The 20,040-nt window shown below is 46.5% G+C and overlaps 1 non-coding gene across 1 annotated transcript; it reads left to right on the plus strand.

Moving 5' to 3' along the window:
* Positions 1–10,600: 10,600 nt before the first annotated feature.
* trnae-cuc (transfer RNA glutamic acid (anticodon CUC)) lies at positions 10,601–10,672 on the plus strand. Its single transcript has one exon. It is a non-coding gene; the product is annotated as a tRNA-Glu (tRNA).
* The last annotated feature ends 9,368 nt before the right edge of the window (positions 10,673–20,040 follow it).

Below are 20,040 nucleotides of genomic sequence, written 5' to 3' on the forward strand. Positions count from 1 at the left end.
GAGGTTTGATGATTCGGATCATAGCAGCCAGACAGAGGACAGGAGAAGAGCACGCAGACCTTCACAAGCTTGTCACCACAGCTGGGTCATCGTGGCCCGTGTGTCAGTATGGGATAGAAATCTGCATCGACTGACTGGAAGCACAGCAAATTGGAGTGCTGGTGGGACTATCACACAGGAGAAAACGGCTTCGACCTATCAACTGGAGTGGTTCCCAATGCGCAACTCCGCTCACCTCAACTGAATAACTGTAAACAAATTACTCAGTGATGCAAAGCAATACTCGGTTTTGAATCTGCATTGTGTCATGTACCTTCGAGAATGATGTCAAAACACCTTCATTGCTGTGATGGAGTATCCTGTGGGCAGAATATACCCGTTGTCAAATTTTCCACGTTCTGTTGGTCCAACTCCGATTTCACTCAGAATCACAAAATGTGTGACAGCGCAGACTGAGGCCATGCAGCCCACCTTAGCTCTGCTGGCTCAACACAATATGTAAATAAGTGTCTCATTCTGTCGCCTTCTCCCTGTAAATCTGTACATTGTCACATTGAACATGCCCACCGAATTCCATTTTGTGTCCATTGAATCTACCTCTTGGTCACTGTCAGACAGGAACTTACTGACCCCACTCCCTGTGAGAAAACGGTCTTCCTAATGTCCTTTCAGGCCTGGGAGCGTTTTCACGACATTATTTCCTCTGTCTAAAACCCTCATGACGTGGAACACTTCAATCAGACCAGCTTTCAGCATGGTGTTCACCAAAGAGAACTGCCCCAACTTTGCAATCTACCTTCATGACCGACATTCCTCATACACGGCACCATTCACTTCAACTTGTTAAGCGCTGTCTGCAGTCACTTCCCTTCCCCGCTTCCTGAAGTATCATCCTCAGAATTGAGTGTAATACAGGTGGAGGATTCATTCAGGCTCGGATTGCGCGGACGAAAATCTGCAATACTTGTTTTCACTGTGAACAAGTGTTTCTCTTCACCGGGTTCTCTGCAATGATACCATAAGACCATAAGGCATAGGAGTGGAAGTAAGGCCATTCGGCCCATCGACTCCACTCCACCATTTAATCATGGCTGATGGGCATTTCAACTCCACTTACGCGCATTCTCCCCGTAGCCCTTAATTTCTTGTGACATCAAGAATTTATCAATCTCGGCCTTGAAGCCATTTAGCGTCCCGGCCTCCACTGCACTCCGCGGCAATGAATTCCACAGGCTCACCACTCTCTGGCTGAAGAAATGTCTCCGCATTTCTGTTCTGAATTTACCCCCTCTAATTCTAAGGCTGTGCCCACGGGTCCTAGTCTCTTCGCCTCATGGAAACAATTTCTTAGCATCCACCCTTTCCAAACCATGCATTATTTTGTAAGTTTCTATTAGATCTCCCCTTAACCTTCTAAACTCCAATGAATACAATCCCAGGATCCTCAGCCGTTCCTCGTATGTTCGACCTGCCATTCCAGGGATCATCCGTGTGAATCTCCGCTGGACATGCTCCGTGCCAGTATGTCCTTCCAGAGGTGTGGGGACCAAAACTGGACACATTACTCCAAATGGGGCCTAACCAGAGCTTTATAAAGGCTCAGTAGCACATCGCTGCTTTTATATTCCAACCCTCTTGAGATAAATGACAACATTGCATTCGTTTTCTTAATCACGGATTCAACCTGCATGTTTAACTTTAGAGAAGGTAAACCTCTGTCCCACACCTAATTCAGGCAGTCCGATCTTATTTAATGAAGCGGTTTTTGAGAAAAGTAATCCGGCAGTTTTGTTCAGGTCAATTTAAGAAATGAGGGTTAGCCTGGGATTGGCACTCCCACACGTCTGTATAAGCTAGAAAACACAAAGCTAGCAAAACCAAAGCTAGCATAATACCCCGAGACCAACGAGCCACCAACCATGGGCACAGGTAGCGCCTGAAGCAACTGGGAGTTGCTCAGTACGAAATGCATTGTACATTGTTCCTAGATTTAAACGCAGCAAAGAGTTTCAAGATCATCTGCTTCTCAATCTGTCTCCTTGCTCCCAGGACGCTGCTGTTTGCCCCGTCCCCAGGAACCGGGCTGTCTCCACTAGCAGGAGAAAATGAGGTCTGCAGATGCTGGACATCAGAGCTGAAAATGTGTTGCTGGAAAAGCGCAGTAGTTCAGGCAGCATCCAGGGAACAGGAGAATCGACGTTTCGGGCATAAACCCTTCTTCAGGAATGAGGAAAGTTTGTCCAGCAGGAAAGATGTCAAGGTGAGGGTGATAGGTCAGACTGGAGTGGGGGTGGAGAGGTCAGGGAGAAGATTGCAGGTTAGGAAGGCGGTGCTGAGTTCGATGGATTTGACTGAGACATGTTGGGGGGAAGGGAAATGAGGAAACTGGTGAAATCCGAGTTCATCCCTTGTGGTTGGAGGGTTCCTAGGTGGAAGATGAGGCGCTCTTCCTCCAACCGTCGTGTTGTTGTGGTCTGGCGATGGAGGAGTCCAAAGACCTGCATATCCTTGGTGTTGTGGGAGGGGGAGTTGAAGTGTTGAGCCACAGGGTGGTTGGGTTGGTTGGTCCGGGTGTCCCAGAGGTGTTCTCTGAAACGCTCCGCAAGTAGGCGGCCTGTCTCCCCAATATAGAGGAGGCCACATCGGGTGCAGAGAATGCAATAGATGATGTGTGAGGAGGTGCAGGTGAATCTCTGGTGGATATGGAAGCTTCCTTTGGGGCCTTGGAGGGAGGTGAGGGGGGAGGTGTGGGCGCAAGTCTTGCACCTCCTGTGGTTGCAGGGGAAGGTGCCGGGAGTGGAGGTTGGGTTGGTGGGTGGTGTGGATCTGACGAGGGAGTCACGGAGGGAGTGGTCTTTACGGAATGCTGATCGGGGAGGGGAGGGAAATATATCCCGGTGGTGGGGTCTGTCTGGAGGTGGCGGAAATGACGGCGGATGATGGGCTGTACATGGAGATTGGTGGGGTGGTAGGTGAGGACCAGTGGGGTTCTGTCCTGGTGGCGGTTGGCGGGGCGGGGCTCAAGGGCGGAGGAGCGGGAAGTGGAAGAGATGCGGTGGAGGGCATCGTCGACCACGTCGGGGGGGGAGGGGGGGGGGAATTGCGGTCCTTGAATTGCGGTCCTTGCGGTCTCCACTAGAAGATAATTGAACCATTTTGTTTCTATTTAAAAGCTGTGCTGGTGGAAGGCAGAGCCCATTCGCTCTTCTGTTCTCCCTCTCACGATTACGTGAGGCAGGAGAAGTCAGTCACAGTCATGCATAGGAAATGGGCAATTTTGAACTTGTTCCATAGGTCCTGTTAACGGAGAGATAGAAAGATGCTGTGCTGCCGGGACAGAGAGAAATGGACACCGTAGACACTTTCCTCAAGTAAATTGATATGAGTGCATTTTTGTGCAGCCTGCTTGGTGTTCAGAATTTGTCTTGACACAACAATCCGACAGAGAGTCTTTTCTTACACGGGCGTTGGCTTCTTTACAGCAGGAATGGACCAACCAGCATGTCATGTTTTACAACTTAACTGGTTCATTGCCATCTGAGAGAAGAGGTTTAACACTTGAGATCAGTACACACCAACAGAAAACTGGACTAGACAACTCAGAGCTCCACAAGTGTGCCAGCGCAACTGTATAAGTTTGAGTTGTCTATCGATCTGACATAATTAACTCAGATACCCGAAGTTTTGGGAAGCAGATGACAAGGCAAGGAAAAGAACAGAGTGCCATTATACGGGAAAGCTGCTAAAGACAACATTGAGTGAAGAAGAGAAAATGGTTTCGCTTCTGGGTTGTGATCCCAACATGCACCAGCTGTGCCATTCTCCTGCATTGCATGGCAGCTTTTCCAGAGAAGTATTCAGCTTTTCATCTGGCGTGTGACTTGCATGTTCGAGTATGACGTCAAAAGATCTTCACTGCTGTAGTGTCATGTGCTGTTGTGCAGACATATCGTCGATGTGCAAATATAAACTCAGAGAGAAATGTACACTGGAGACTCTGAGCCAGCTGAAACTTGCTCAGTGTGAAATACATTCCACATTGCTCCAAGAATTGCAAGCAGCAGAGTTTCCAGAACATCTGCTTGTCATTCTGTCCCCGGGGCGCTGATATTTGTCTCATCCCCAGGAACTGGACTCTCTCCACTGGCGGATAATTAAACCAATTTCGTCCTACTTGCAAGCTGTTCTAGGGGCCGGAGAGGGGGGAGGATGGATGAGTCCATTCGCTCTTCTGCTCTCTCTCTCTCAATCCCTTGGGGTGAGAGGTATCAGTTACACTAATGCGTAGGAAGTGAGCAACTTTGATTGTGAACTTTCTCCAAACGCCTGTTATCGGAGAGATAGAAAGATGCTGTGCTGGCGGATCAGAGAGAAATGGACACCGAAGACTCTTCCCTCAGGTAAATCCATGTGAATACATTGTTGTACAGCATGCTTGCTGTTCAGAATTCCTCACACGCAGCAATATTACGGAAAGTCTATTGCAAAGTGGGCATCGCTTTCTTTGCTGCGACCACTCAGCAGTTAACATCTCAGCCCCAACTGTCCCAGACGAAGAGAATCCGTGTGAAACTTCACTCACTGAGAGTCATCCTACGGCCCTGAGCTGAGGGACTGCAGGCAGTCCAACACGGAAGGGACGGTTAAAAATGAACCATTGTCGCTCCCTCAGCCTCTCTGTCCCAGAAACAGGCAGCGGGACGGCATAAACACGGAGCATCATTCTCCCGCCGACAGAGGCAGTCCAGCCCATCGTGTCCACGGCAACTGTCTGTCTCTGGTCTCTCTTTCTGAGGTGATTCTCAATCGGTGATATCTGTCCTAATACTAAGGGACTGTGTCTGTGTGGTGATACGGTTTCTGACATGCTGATCGTCTTGTCATTCACGTCGGAACCGGCGTGGCGAATTACTGCAGGGAAGGCACGAAACCGCAAGGCATACGTTTCAACTTTATCAGCTCATCGGCATCTCAGAGAAGTGGTTTTGCGAATCAGTTCATTGGAAACCGACGAAGAACAGGAGAAGACCACTCAGACCTCCAAAAAGCATGTTACTTGAACCGTGTGAGGTTCACGAGTGTATCGGTATGATACAGGGCATTCAGACACTCAGGAAGTAGGTGCAAAGGCAAGATACAGAACAGAGCACAGCACCATTACAAAAAGAAGCTGCTCAAGGAGACATCGACCAACAGCAGAAGATGGTTTCAATCCATCGACCTCTGCGTTATGGGCCCAGCACGCTCCCGTTTTCCACAGGTCCCTTCAGCCTTTCGTCTAACACGCGGCAGGCACGTTCGAGCCTGATGTCAAAGATCTCCACTGCTGTCTTGTAATATGCTGGTGCGCAGATGTATGGAGACTGTGTAAATATAACCTTTTTTCTCACTTCCCATATTCTGTTGGTCGAACTGTGATTTCATTCTGAATCCCAGCATGTGTCACAGCGCAGATGGACGCCATTCGGCCCACCTTCACTGTGCTGGTTCGACCCAGTAAGTAAACGTGCGTCTCCATTCATATCATTCGCTTGCCTTCTCCGTGCATTTCTGCATATTGTTACCATAAACATGACCACCGCATTTCCTTATGCTTCTATTGAATCTGCCTCTTTTTCAATGTCAGGGGATTTGCTGACCCTAACCACACCCTTCCTAATGTCACTTTTAGTTCTTTTCCTCATGACTTTACAATTGCCGAATCATTGCCGATCCTTTCGGGCGTGGGAGCATTTTAACTGCATTACTTTCTCTGTCTGGACCCCGCATGACTTGGAAAGCTTCAATCAGGCCAGATTTCAAACTTCTGTTCTCCGAGGAGAGCTGTCCTAATTTTCCAATCTACCCTCATCGCTGACATTCCTTAAATACGGCACCACTGGCGCCAACGCAATATTCCATCATTTTACTTCCTTGTTTTCTGCTCAATGTGTATTCCAAGCAGCCCAACCTGGTTTAGCGAAGGTGCTTTTTGAGAAAACTAACCGGGCACTTTTACACAAACCAGGAAACGCGGGCTAGTCCGAGATTTGAACCCGGGATCGCTGGCACCTGCGCAGTAGAAGAACTCAAAGCGAGAATCATACCCAACAACCAACGAGCAACACAAACGTCCTGCAACCACCCCCGCTCCACCTCTTCAACCAGTTGAGTCTTGCTCAGTGTGAAATACATTTGAGATTGCTCTAAGAATTGCAAGCGGCAAAGAGTTTCCAGAACAGTTGCTTCTTATTCTGTCTCCCTGCTGCTCTTTGTCCCGGGCCCTCTCTACTGGCAGTAAGCTGAACCATTTTGTTTCTAAACTTTTCTCTAACACCGGAGTGACCAGTGACAAGCATTGCCCTCCTCAACACAGAATACAGAGAACAACAGAAGACCACTCAGACCTCCACGATGTTGTCATCTCAACTGTGCACATTGGGCCAGTATATCAATGTGAAATATTTATGTCGAAGTTTTTGGGAAAGAGATGAGAAGGCGAGGTGCAGAACAGTGCGTCGTGAAACAGGAAAGCTGCTAAAGACGACATTGAGTGAATAGGAGAGATGGTTTCCCTTCTGAGTGATGCTCCCATCACGCACCCGCAGACATATCGCGTCGTGCAAGTATAAACTCTGTCTAAATTCCCACATTCTGTTTTTTTCGAACCGTGATTTCGCTCAAAAGCACAATTTCAACACTCGCAAGATTCAAACTTTAACAAAGTGCTCATAGATATATTTAGCGAACACCTGGAAGAACTTCTTCCAAACTTACTTGGGAAATTTCGGTTTCAGTGCTCTTGAACTTTAAGTAAAAGAAAGGGAAATTTGCCTCGAGGCTGTGCAATGTGATGTGTTCCCCATGTAAACTGATAGTGGTTGACCATCTCACTGCTTCCCGATGCAGGGCTGTCCTGACCCAGGGGGAGGTTTCTTTGATAAACTGTCCCGGGAGCTTCCAGCCGTACCGTGACGTCATAGGGCGAACCCCCGGTGATGGCCTGCAGCTGTTGTGACATAATAACGATGCTGACCCCGGAACATGAATGCGAATTAGTTCATGAGTCACGTGGTACTGAATCATTCTATGGAATGTTCTTTCAACTTCACGGATTTATATATGAGAGGAGGTAAGTGGGCAGGGTTACCCCTCGGGTCCACTCTTCCTTCACTCTCAACACCCCACACCCACCTCCCATTGTCCCAAGGCACTTTCCGCTGCAACCGCTGAATGTGGAACACCTGCCCATTTACCTTCTCTATCCTGAATATCCAAGGGCTCGAACATACCTTCCAGGTAACGCAGCACTTTACCTGCACATTTTGCCACAACCGAGTCTACTGCATTCGTTGCTCACAGTGTGGTTTCCCCAAAGTAGCATGAAGCAGAAACTGGGTGACTGCTTCGCAGAACATCTCGGTTCTGCCCGCAAAAAAAGGCCTTGAGCTTCTGGTTGCCTGTCACTTTAACACGCCAACCTGTTCTCTGGCCAACATCTCTGTCTCAGGCTTGCAGCAGTGTTCCAGCAAAGCCCAGCTCCTGATGGAAGACCAACGCCTCATTTTCCACTTGGAGATCCTATAGCCCTCCAGTTACAACATCAATATTGTTTGGACGCGAACTCCCCCATGCCCTTGACCCCTACCACACCCACACGAGGCCTTGTTATCACATCGACTGCTGTTACACACGACTTATTGTTAGCCAGGAATAGTCTCCATTAACAGTTAGTCACCCTCCTACACAGATCGTTATTCACTCCTTTGTCCCTTTAATGTTCTCCCTCTGAATTGGTGGCAAAGAGAGCAACGTGGACTGATATCCCTGAGCCAGCTGTTTGTCCCATCTCCAGGAACAGGGTTCTCTCCACTGGTGGATAATTAAACCATTTTTCTGTTACGCTGACGTGAGGAGATTGTGTAAATATAAACTTTTCTAAATCCCCACCTTCCGTTGGTCAAACTGTGAGTTCACTCTGAATCGCAACACGTGTCACAGCGCACTTGGAGGCCCACCTGAGCTCTGCTGGTTCTTTACAGCAAGTAAATGATAGACTCTATGCGTATCATTCTCTTGCCTTCTCCCTGTAAATCTCCACATTGTTACTTTGAACATGACCACCGAATTCCCTTTTGTGTTATTGAATCTGCCTCTTTGTCGCGGTCAGACAGGGATTTACGGTTCCGAACCACTCCCTGTGCGAAAATGTTCTTCCTAATGTCACTTTTACTTTTTTTTCCAATGCCTTGAAATCTCTGCCGATTTTTTGGGTAATTGAAAGGATTCTCATTCCTGCACATGAGGCAGAATTGATTTAATTTCTAACGTAAAGGACTGCGGATGCTGAGAATCCGAATCAGAAAGAGAAACTGCTGGAGAAACTCAGCAGGTTCGGCATTACCTGTGGGAGAAAACAGAGTTCTGAAATATTGTCTCTGATTCTCTTTCCACCGATGGTGCCTGACCTGCTGAGTTGCTCCTGCAATTTCTGTTTTTGCTTTTAATTGAAAGTTCATTTCATCTTTCGGGATGAAACAACCAGATACGCCATGTGCACATATTTAACCCTTTCGAAACCTGTGAAGTGATTGGATTCAAACAAACCCAGCAATAATTCACTCTTTCTCAGCTCCACAGGCAGAGAGACCTGGGAAGTGAAGCTGTCAATGTGGTTCTTTATTCGTCGTCCGAGTGGTTAATGCGATGGACATGAAATCCATTGCGGTTTCCCCATGCAGGTGTGAACCCTGCCGACGACAAAATGAAAAATGTCGTCAAAATGAAAGGGAGACTGTTCCCCGGCTTCACTCACATTTGAACTGGTCGGGAATCTGCAACCCACTGCCTGTCAGGGTGGAACAAGCAGATACCCACAGAGCTGTTTTTGAGGCTATGAGCCAAGTGTTTGGAAATGAGACTAGAACAGTGAGGGGCGTGAAGTCGTGATCGAAATGAAGCAGGCACCTGAGGATGAAGGTGTTTTATTTGCCAGTGAAAAATACTGCTTCACAAAGTTGGGACTATGGAAGGGAAGCAGTGACGGTGATTATCTTTGGCTGTTCACCTTGTGAATGTTCCCATTGCTGCGCATGTACGTGTTAATGTCAGAATTCTGCAGCATGGCGGTATCAGGTACGCACAGGGCCGGGGGCGCAATGGATGACGTATCTGACTCCAGCTACCTGTTTGAAATGCAGCTCACACCTTCTTCACACATCCCAATTAATCTTTCCCATTTTCCTGCAGCCGGTTTGAATTCCTGATCTGCAGGAACGAGACTCTTTTCACTGTCTCGCGTCTGTAAGTGTCCCTGAGAACATCAGAGTCACGTCACAAGCACTATCAGAGGAGGGGAAGCTGAAAGAGCCCCACACGCTGCTCACGGGCACATTTCACTTTCCCCAACTCACCGCCCCAACCACTGCTCCTGGGAGTGGAAACGAAACAAACACCAAAACCCAGTCTCATATTTGTAAATCTTCCAAAAATAAGAAAACTGTTCATCCCTTCGGATTTTCCATCCTGGGCTGACAGGGGTGATTTTAAATTGCTGTCCAGTCAGTGTCGAATTTTTTGGCTGAAAATATCTTCCTTATCTCATCCCAGCATTTCTTGCCACAGTGAACTGTGCGGCAGAGTTCATGTATATATTTCCTTGGATGGTATTTTGTAAATAACATTCGTTTGCTGGTTGTTTGTATCGGGTGTTTCAGGTTCATTCGCCTCTGTTCAAGTGTGTTGGTAGGTTTGTGGGCTACCATGATGGTGAGAGGGTTGAGTTGTCTGGACATCATTTACCAGATGTATTTAATGTAAGGTAATGTGGCTAGGGTCTCTGCACACGTTGTTGCTGATTGTGTCAATTTGTTGATGAAAAATCGGCAGACTGGATTTATTGGGTCTGCAAAAGTGAGGACTGGAGATGCTGGAAGCCAGAGTTTAGATCAGAGTGGTGCTGGAAAAGCACAGCAGGATAGACAGCAGGAAAATAGACGTTTCGGGCAAAAGCCCTCCATCAGGAATAGAGGCAGGACGCCTCCAGGGTGGAGAGATAAATTGGGGGTGGGGGGTGTGCTGGGGCGAAGGTAGCAAAGAGTGAGTGGTGGTGGGGATGGAGGTGACAGGTCAGAGAGGAGGGTTTAGCGGATAAGTGGGAAGGGAGATTGGCAGGTAGGACAGGTCATGAGGTCAGTGCTGAGCTGGAAGGTTGGAACTGAGGTAAGGTGGGGGGAGGGGAAATGAGGAAATTGGTGAAGTCCACATTGATGCCCTGGGGTTGAAATGCTCCGAGGCGGAAGATGAGGCGTTCTTCCTCCAGGCGTCGGGTAGGGAGGGAGCGGCGGTGAAGCAGGCCCAGGACCTGCATGTCCTCGGCAGAGTGGGAGGGGGGTTGAAATGTTGAACCACGGGGCTTTGCGGTTGATTGGTCCGGGTGTCCCGGAGATGTGACTTGACCCTCCAGTCTCCCCAATGTTGTAGAGATCGCATCGGGAACAATGGATAAAAAAAATTACATTGGTGGATGGACAGATGGAAGTCTTCTGACGACCACGGCCCGTGTTCGATTCCCGGGCAGCGAAGCAATTTTCAGTAGAGCAGACGAAGGGGCATCCGTGTCTCCATGGTGGTCTAGTGGTTAGGATTCAGCGCTCTCACCGTTGCGGCCCGGGTTCGATTCCCGGCCAGGGAAGCCATTTTCAGCGTGATTATTGGCTAACCATTCTTCCTAAATGCGCTGTATTGACCTTCATTGTTCCTGGGTGCTGCAGTGTGTAGTGGCTCGTTGGAATAGTGTCCTGATTCGGATTTGTTTGTATATCTCGGGGTGATTGCTTTTGTAGTTAAGTTCTTTGTTCGCGTACGTTGTTTTCCTGTAGAGGCTGTTTTGAATTTACCATTCACTGTTCGCTCTACTGAGACATCTATAAATGGCACTTTGTTACTGTTCTCCTCTTTTGCGAATTTTATGCCAGTAAGGAGATTGTTGATGGTGTTGTAGGTTTCCTCTAATTTGTTTCATCTTGTGCTGACAAAAGTGTCATCACTGTAGCGGAACCAAAGTTTGGGTTGGATCGTTGGAAGGGCTGTTTGTTCGAGTCTCTGCATTATTGCTTCTACTAGGAATCCTGACACTGGTGGTTTCATGGATGTTCCGTTGATCTGTTTGTTAGTCTTGTTACTGAATATGAAGTGGGTGGTAAGGCACAGCTCCACAGCTCCAGTGTTATCTTTGCTGATGAACTTGGTGCTGTTTGGTGTTTGTGTCTTTGGTTCTTCGAGTAGTGTCTTCAGTTTTCTTTGGCCACGTTGATGTTAATGGATGTGAAAGGGCTGTATGTCAAAGGACATGATTATTCCATCCTCTTCTAACTTAGTGTCTTTGGTGTTCAGGAATTCTTGGATGGAATAAATGGTGTGGCGTGAATCTTCGACTTGGTGTTTTAGTCTTCAGTGGAGGCCTTTGACTAGTCTGTGTATTGGTGCTCCAAGTAATGAGACTATGGTCTGAGGGGGCTCCTGGTTTGAAGAGGAGGAGAACAACAGCAAAGTGCCATTCCTAGATGTCACAGTAGAGCGAACAGTCAATGGGGAACTTCAAACTAGAGTCGACAGAAAAACAACACACACAAACCAAGCACTTAACCACAGAAGCAATCATCCCAACACCCACAAACGAAGCTGCATCAGGACATTATTTCAACGAGCCACTACACACTGCAGCACAGAGAAGCTACGAAGAGCACAAGAGAAATACGTATATAATGTAGTTAAGGAGAACGGGTCCCCAATAAACCCAGTCCGCCGATTTCTCATTGATGATTCCAAGCTGACTCTCAAAAATTCGGTTTGTCCTTCCATTCTTTCCTATGTTATTTTGTGGGTTTTGAAAACTTTCCCAATCTTCTGACTGAGTGTTGGAGTTGGGAAGTTATGTTGTGGCTGTACAGGACATTGGAATATTGTGGAATACTTTTGGAATATTGTGTGCAATTCTGGTCTCCCTCCTACCGGAAGGATATTGTGAAATTTGAAAGGGTTCTGAAGCACCAATGGGTCCACAGAGGGGAAGAGGCACTTCTGCTGCCCTGAGTGTGGGAAGGCCTTCAGTGATTCCCCTGCCCTGCTGATGGGCCAGTTGGTCCACGCCAGGGACGGCTGTTCTCCTGCCCTGAGTGCGAGATGGCTTTCAGAAGTTCTTCCCACCTGCTGAGACACCAGTGGGTCAACACCGAGGAGAGGCCGTTCTTCTGTCCCGAGTGCAGAAAGGGATTTGCTCTTTCCTCTGACCTGCTGGCCAACTGGTGGGTCCACATGGGCGAGAGGTCGTTCAGTTGTCCTAAGTGCAGGAAGACCTTTAGCAATTCTTTAGCCCTGCTGAGCCACCAATCCGTTCACACCGTGGAGAAGCCATTTTCCTGCCCCGAGTGCGGGAAGGGCTTTACCTGCTCATCCGCCCTGCTGAAGCACCAGTGTGTCCACGGAGGGGAGAGGCCCTTCAGCGGGCACGAGTGTGGGAAGTGGTTCATGTTTCCTGCAACTTGTGGAAGCACCAGCGGGGGCACCAACGCTCCCAGCATCAGATCCCACCGGTGTTCTGCCTTGGGTCACCCAATGGACTGAATCTCATGCCAGTTCTGACAGTGGGTGCAGTGGGAGAGTAGGTGAGCTGATTTTCTTTTCTGCTGGACTGCAATTGCCTCCCCCAGCCCCAACAACCACAACCTCACAGTGGCTCATGGCCGTCACGGTGACTCAGTGCTTAGCACTGTTGCCTCATGGCACCAGGAACCCAGGATGAATTCCACCCTTGGGGGTATGTGTGCAATTTGTGGAGGGTAGGAAAATGGATCTGACTGGGTTACTCTTCGGAGGCTCAGTGCAGATGTGTTGGGCTGAAGGACTTGTTTCCACACTGTAGGAGTTCTACGATCCTATGAGCTTTGCTTTCAGTGGACACTGCTGCTCATTGGGCCCGGGACTGCACATTGGCAATGAAATGATCCAGAGAAACCTAAGACCGCAAGATCATCGGAGCAGAAGTTAGGCCATTCGGCCCGTCGAGTCTACTCTGAAATTCGTTAGAGTCAAAAAAATGGCAGGTGCGATTAGCTTCAGTGTGGAAACAGGCCATTTGTCCCACAGGTCCACACCGACCCTCTGAAGAGTAACGCACCCAGACCCATTTCCCTCTGACTAATGTACCTAACTCTATGGGCAATTAAGCATGGCCAATCCACATGACCTGCACATCTTTGGTTTATGGAAGAAAACAGGATCACCCAGAGAAAACCCATGCAGACACTGGGAGAATATGCAAACTCCTCACAGACAGCCACCCAAGGCTGGAATTAAACCTGGGTCCCCGGCGCTGTGAGGCTGCAGTGGTAACCAATGAGCCACTACATGTTGCAACCTGAAGGAGACACGCAGGAGGTTGGGAGAATACAGCAAGCCAGGCAGCACCAGGATGTGGAGTAGTCGGCGTTTTGGGTATTAACCCTTCTTCAGGACTGAAAAGTTGACTTCTCTATGAGAAACGACTTACGGAATGTTGCTGGGGTTTGGAGGGTTTGAGCTACAGGGAGAGGCTGAATAGGCTGGGGCTGTTTTCACTGCAGCATCGGAGGCAGAGGAGTGACCTAATAGAGGTTACAAATTCATGAGAGGCATGGACAGGGTAATAGAGAAGGTATTTTCCCTGGGATGTGGCAGTCCAGAACGAGAGGGCATAGGTTTAGGGTGAGAGGCGAAATATATTAAAGGGACAACGTCTTCATGCAGAGGGTGGTACATATATGAAATGAACTGCCACAGGATATCGGTCAGGTGCTGTCAAATGGGACTAGATTAATTTAGGGTATCAGGTCAGCATGGACAAGTTGGACTGAAGGGTCTGTTTCCATGCTGTACGTGTCTCTGACTACTGGTCCTGATGTAAGTTTAAAATAGAGTCCAAGTAACTTTGAATAGTCCAATCTTGTTGAGCTCACCTCCTCAAATGTTTCAATTGAATCCCTCCGAGCAATCCTGTTTAAACATGCTGAGTTGGACAAGGTATCCCATCAAGTTCAACACAAACCCAGAGTTGAAGAAGTCAGAAGTCAAACGATACCATGGGGACCAAAACTGATTACAATATTCCAGGTGCAGCCTCATCAACGTCCTGTATAACTACACTATAACTTCCCTACATCTATACTCAATTCCCTAACTGATGAAGGTTAGTGTACTCAAACCTTTCTTCACTGCCTTGTGTAGCGATGTTATCAGAGATATAGGATCTACTTTAAACTGATCCACAATCCAGCTGCTGGGAGACTGAAGCAGAGTAGTACAGCATGAGTGTGCTGGGCAGATGACCCAGAGGTCGATGGGTCAAAACCATATGATGCTATTGCTCAATGTCTCCATAAGCAGCTTTCCTTGGCAAGTTGCTCTGTTCTGTATCTTGCCTTTGCATCTGCTTCCCAAAGCTTCTTCAGTGGAGGAGTGGCAGCTGGAGCCCAGGAGTTCAACAACCCACTGGAGCTGGAGGAAGGTCCGAGCTCAAAGAAGCTGGAGGCTGAATTTGCTCAAGGCTTGTAATTATTAACTTATTTAAATGGTATCTACTGTATGGGGGTATGGTTTACGTTAAAAACGGAGAATCATGTCAGAGTGTTTGTTTAAATTTAGCAGTTGTTGTTCGTAAAATACACTCCCTGGAGGTGCGCCTTCTATGCTGCTGCATTTCTTGCCTTCTGCCCTTCCCCCATTTGTTATCTCCCATCTTGATTTTATATTTTTTTGGTCAAATTTAATTTCACATTCATCAGCCTTGGTATTCACTGTGTATTATTGATTAATCTGTTGGATTGTTGTAAAACAAAATTAATGGTGTAATTTCATTTATGTTGTCTGAGTTTGACATTGAATGTGCAGGTGTGAATGCCAGTAAGTTGTGAAAATAAATCAATAACTTGTGATTTTATAGCAAAAAGAGCAGTTCACCGCAATAAATGGCATTGTCTCATGTGAAGGTGATGAGTTGAGCCTGACCAACAAACCGTTTCATGCAGTCACCCAATTTAATTAAAATTTTCTTTAACTTAATTGAAGATAATAACTCTGGCATGCTAAAATTTACACAATTTGTTTATAAGACTTATTTATATGTCCATTGCTCTGCCACATTGGGGAGACTGGATGCCAATTTGCAGAACATTTCAGGGAGCAGCTCGAGGACTCCAAAACTAAACGACCCCACCGCCCTGTGGCTGAATACTTTAACTCCCCCTCCCAATCCATCAACGACATGCAAGTCCTAGGCCGCATCCCCCTCCAAGATCTAGCTAACTGACGCTTGTAGGAAGAACACTTCATCTTCCGCCTTGGGACCCATCAACTACATGGGATCAATGTTGATTTCATCAGCTTCCATATTTCCCCACACCCTGACTCCCACACCACGCGCCTTGTCCCAGATCCAACCTTCCAACTCGGCATTGGCCTCTTGATCTGTCCTACGTTTTTATCTTGCTTCACACCTATTCGCTCCACCCTCCTGTCTTACCTCTCCTGATCTCTCCCCACCTCCATCGACCTATTTCATTCACAGCTACCTCCCCTCCATCCCCATCCCCTTCCCAATTATCTCTCAGCCCCCTTGGACCAACCTTCATTCCTGATGAAGAACTTATGCTCTAAACCAAGACTGTGATGAAGGAACATCCTTAATAAGAAAGAGCTCCAAATTCAGATGTATTCCCCGTTTGTTTCCCCGTTCTTCTAGAAATAAGAAATGTCCTTTTCTTCCACGAGAAAGTGGTCTTACACTTTGCGGTGTCTGAAGTGTTATACCACTCCACTTCTTTGCCCACCTTTTAAGAATCCTTTCAACCTGATTTTCGGATAATGGTGGCAGTGACCAAAAGCAATCATTTCACTCCTCTTCAATGCCCCATTTCTCCTCCTATGCACCACTTTGACATGTTGTCAGAGTGTGCGTGGTTTTCAAAATGTAATTTGGCCATTGATGTGAACAGGGTTAACCTTTATCGATCGCTAGCTTTGTTTGCACTAACTGTAATTATGCACCAATTTGCTGTTTTTTGTTCCACCAAAGCTGGAAACAATGATCTGTATTTATGTTGCACTCAGGTGTGAAAAATCAACCCAAGAATCGTCATATTATTATAGTTGACTGAAGCTATAACAGGAGGCAGTCTGTGGCAGTTTGAGACTAAAAACGTGCCTGGAAAGAATGTAGATTGATGAAGAAAGTCAAAAAGCAGAATCTCTGGCCACAATCTATCAGTCTGGCTTGATTAAGTGGTGGCTCTTCAAAAGCACCTTCCAACCACCACCTCAACCACCAAGAGCAGGTAAGTGTGAACACAGCATTCCAACTGTGAAATATATCGCATTGCTTCTTTGTTATTGATCAAAATCCTGGAATTCGCTCCTGAACATTATTGCAGACCAAATCATAATTGTGAAGCAATTTAAGAGGCAGTTCAGCATCACTTTTTCAAGGACAGTTTGGGAAGGGTTGTTGGCAGAGCCAATGATATTCACATCTCATGAAATAATAAGCAAAGAGGCATGGACAGAGGATTGGCTAATCAATGATTCAATTGGGATAAGGGGCATGTTCAGGATAGCAAATTGTAACTAGTAGTCTGCCACAGGAATTAGTGCTGGGGCCAAAATTATTTACAAAATGTAAATGAATTCCTTGGATAAGTAAAGTGAATGCACTATTGCCAAGATTGCAGAAAAGATGGTTGATGGGAAGGCAGGTGGTGAGAATGACATGAAATATCTGGAGAGGGATATAGACAAGTTAAGCAAATGAGCAAACCCTTAGCAGATGGAATAGAATGTGGGGAAATGAGGTTGTGCACTTTGGCAGGAGGAAAAGTGTTGAATGTTAAATGGAGAAAGCTGTTGAAGAGAGGGATTTGGAAGCCCATATCCATGCATCTCTTCAGCCAAGTTCAGTGAATAATAGGGAAGGCAAATGGGAGGTTGGCCTTTAAATAGAGTATAAAATAGAGTAGTGAGGTTATAGTGAACCTATGTCAGGCACCAGTCAAGCCACAACTGAGCACTGGGTGGAAAGATATACTGGCTTTGGAGGCAGTCCAGAGAAGGTTGACCAGGATGATATCAGGGATGGAAAGAATATCATATGAAGAGAAGTGAATAGGTTGGGCCTGTACTTATTCGAAGTTAGAAGGTTTAGAGGTAACCTTATTTTCACATACAAGATTCTGAGGATACTTGACGGGGTTGATGTGGAAAAGTTTACCTTTGTGGGTGAGTCTAGCACCAGAGGGAATAACCTGCAAATGAGGGATTGCATGTTGAAGACAGATAGGAATTGTTCCAGAGGGCAGCAAATCTGTGGAACATGTTACTACAGAGTGTTGTTGAGCTTGGGTCGTTAAGTACATTCAAGGCTGTCAGATTTTTTAAACCAGTGAGGGAATTGAGGATTATGGGGAAATGCAGGGAATTGGAGTTGATGTTTACCAGAGCAAACGTGATGTGAATAAATGGCAGAATTGATTCAATGGGTTGAATTGAATAGTAAGTAATAAAGGGGAAAAGGGTACAACTGGCAACTACCGGCCAGTCAGTGTTGGAAAATTAGAGATTGTACGGAGTTGGTGGCATTTTGGCATTATTACTGGATTTAACATCTGGAGTTTCAAATGATACAGCTATGTCCCCGATGCACTTTGAAATCAATTAATATATCTGGAATATAAAGCTTATCGCAGCTTTGGTGATCTTAGCAATTGATATAAGGACCTATCTTGTTAAGGAAGGAAATCTTTAGTCCTTACCCAGTTTGGCGATTGTGTCACTCTTGATCCACAATAATGTGGTTAACTCGTAACTGCCCTCTGAAATGGCACTTGGCTTTTCTGGGAGATAAAGTGCCACATCCCATGAATGAATAAAGGAAAATATTCAGCAGAAAATTGTCAATGAAGTGAAGATTGTGATTTAGTGATAATGGTTAAGTAACCCAGAGATCGAGGTCTTATGAGAACACAAATTAAAATCCCATCATGATCCCAGTAAGGATAGAACATCTTTGAAAGCTGTTCTGAAAGTCCAGTCTTCACAATGACACTTTCTGACACTCACTGCTTTCCTTCAGTCCAAATTGTCTGTGCTGACCACATATCCTAAATTAACACAGTCCCATTTGCCAGCACTTCGCCCATATCCCTCTCAATTCTCCCTACTACCAGATGCCTTTTAAAATGCTGTAATTACACCAGCCTCCACTATTATCTGGCAGCTCATTCCATACACTCAGCACACTCCACGTGAGAAAGTTGCCCATAAGGTTCCTTTTAAATCTTTCCCCTCTCACCTCAAACCTATACCCTCCAGTTTTGGACTCCCCTACTCTCTGGAAAAGATTTTGGCTATTCACGCTATCCATGCTCCTTATGAACTTCTATAAAGTCACTCCTCAGCCTCCAATGTTCCAGGGAAAACAGCCCCAGCCTATTCAGCCTCTCCATAATCGCTCAAACCCTCCAACTCTGGCAATAGCTTTGTAAATCTTTTCCAAAATCTTTCAGAGGTTCACAACACTTTTCCTGTAGCAGCGAAACCAGAACTGAACGCAATATTCCAAAAGTGGCCTAATCAATGTCCTTTACAGCCTCAACATGACCTCCCAATTTCTGTACTGAAATGCACTGACCTATAAAGGCAAGCATACCAAACACCTTCTTCGCTATCCTGTCTACCTGCAACTCCATTTTGAGGAAACTGTGAACTTGCACTCCAAGGTATCTTTATTGAACAATTCCCATGAACTGCAGATACTGCCTTGATTTGCCTTTCCAAAACCCAAATTTCAAAATGGGGTTGAGAAATGTATCAGCCGTAATTGAATAGTGGGACAGACCTGATGGGCTGAATTGCCGACTTTCTGCACCAATGTCGTATGTTCTCTTGCTGTCCGACACACAGAGTGTGAGAGTTGGGAGTGGAATAGGTCATTTGGTCTTTCCAGCTGGCACCAGCACTGAGCAGTTCATAGCTGGATATGAATATGCCCGAATCTCGGTAGATAAGCTGGAACTTTTTACCACTGGAGCATCAGAGGTTGAGAGGTGACCTTGGAGAGGATTATAGAATCATGAGGGGAATAGATGAGGTGAACGGCACGTATTCTTTCCCTAGGGCGGGCGTTTCAAGAATAGGGAACAAATTTTGAAGATGAGAGGGGAAATATTTTTAAAAAACATGACGGGCATCATTTTATTTTAAGACAAACAGTGGTTCGTGTGTGGAATCATGCCCAGAGGAGCTGGTGGATGTCGTTAAAATTACAATGTTTAAAAGTCATTTGGATAAGCACATGAATAGGAAAGGTTCGGAAGGATATGTACCAATCACTGGAAGGTGAGACTAGTTTAGTTTCAGAACACAGTCAGCATGGACTAGTTGCACTGAATGGTCTGTTTCTGTGCTGTATGACTCTGTAACTGTTCTATACTGGTCTTACAACCATTTTCTTGCCTTCCCCCATAACCATCCACTTCATTGTTCTTCAAAGTCAAATGATCTCAGCCTTGAGTACATTCAACGACCGACAGAACTGCAAGAAGACATCCCCACTTCTGCACTCAATTCCTCTGGCTAATATATCACTTGCTTTGCTCATTGCTTGCTGCGCCCGTAACAACTGGCATTGACTTGTTTCGAAGGGCGCTGAGGCCCCTTTATCCATCCACACATCATTCCTGATGAAGAGCTCGTGCACAAAACGTCGACTCTCCTCATCAGTTGCTGCCTGACCTGCTGTGTCTTTTAGCGCCACACGTTTCAACTCTGATCTCTCGCATCCACATTCCTCATTTCACCACATCTCAACATATCACCATTTAAATAATGCACCTCATATCTGTTTTTTTTTACACATCGAAGGCCGTAACTTCACATTGTGGCACTGCATTTGCCATGTGTTTGCAAATTGAGAAACAGACCTGGATCAACTTTTCCACAGTCCGCCTCCTCCCTCGATTCACTCATTCCTTTCAG

The sequence above is a fragment of the Chiloscyllium plagiosum genome, unplaced genomic scaffold (genome assembly GCF_037043375.1).
Source record: "Chiloscyllium plagiosum isolate Xiang-an unplaced genomic scaffold, Cpla_swu_hap1 HiC_scaffold_27, whole genome shotgun sequence".
NCBI lineage: Eukaryota > Metazoa > Chordata > Chondrichthyes > Orectolobiformes > Hemiscylliidae > Chiloscyllium > Chiloscyllium plagiosum.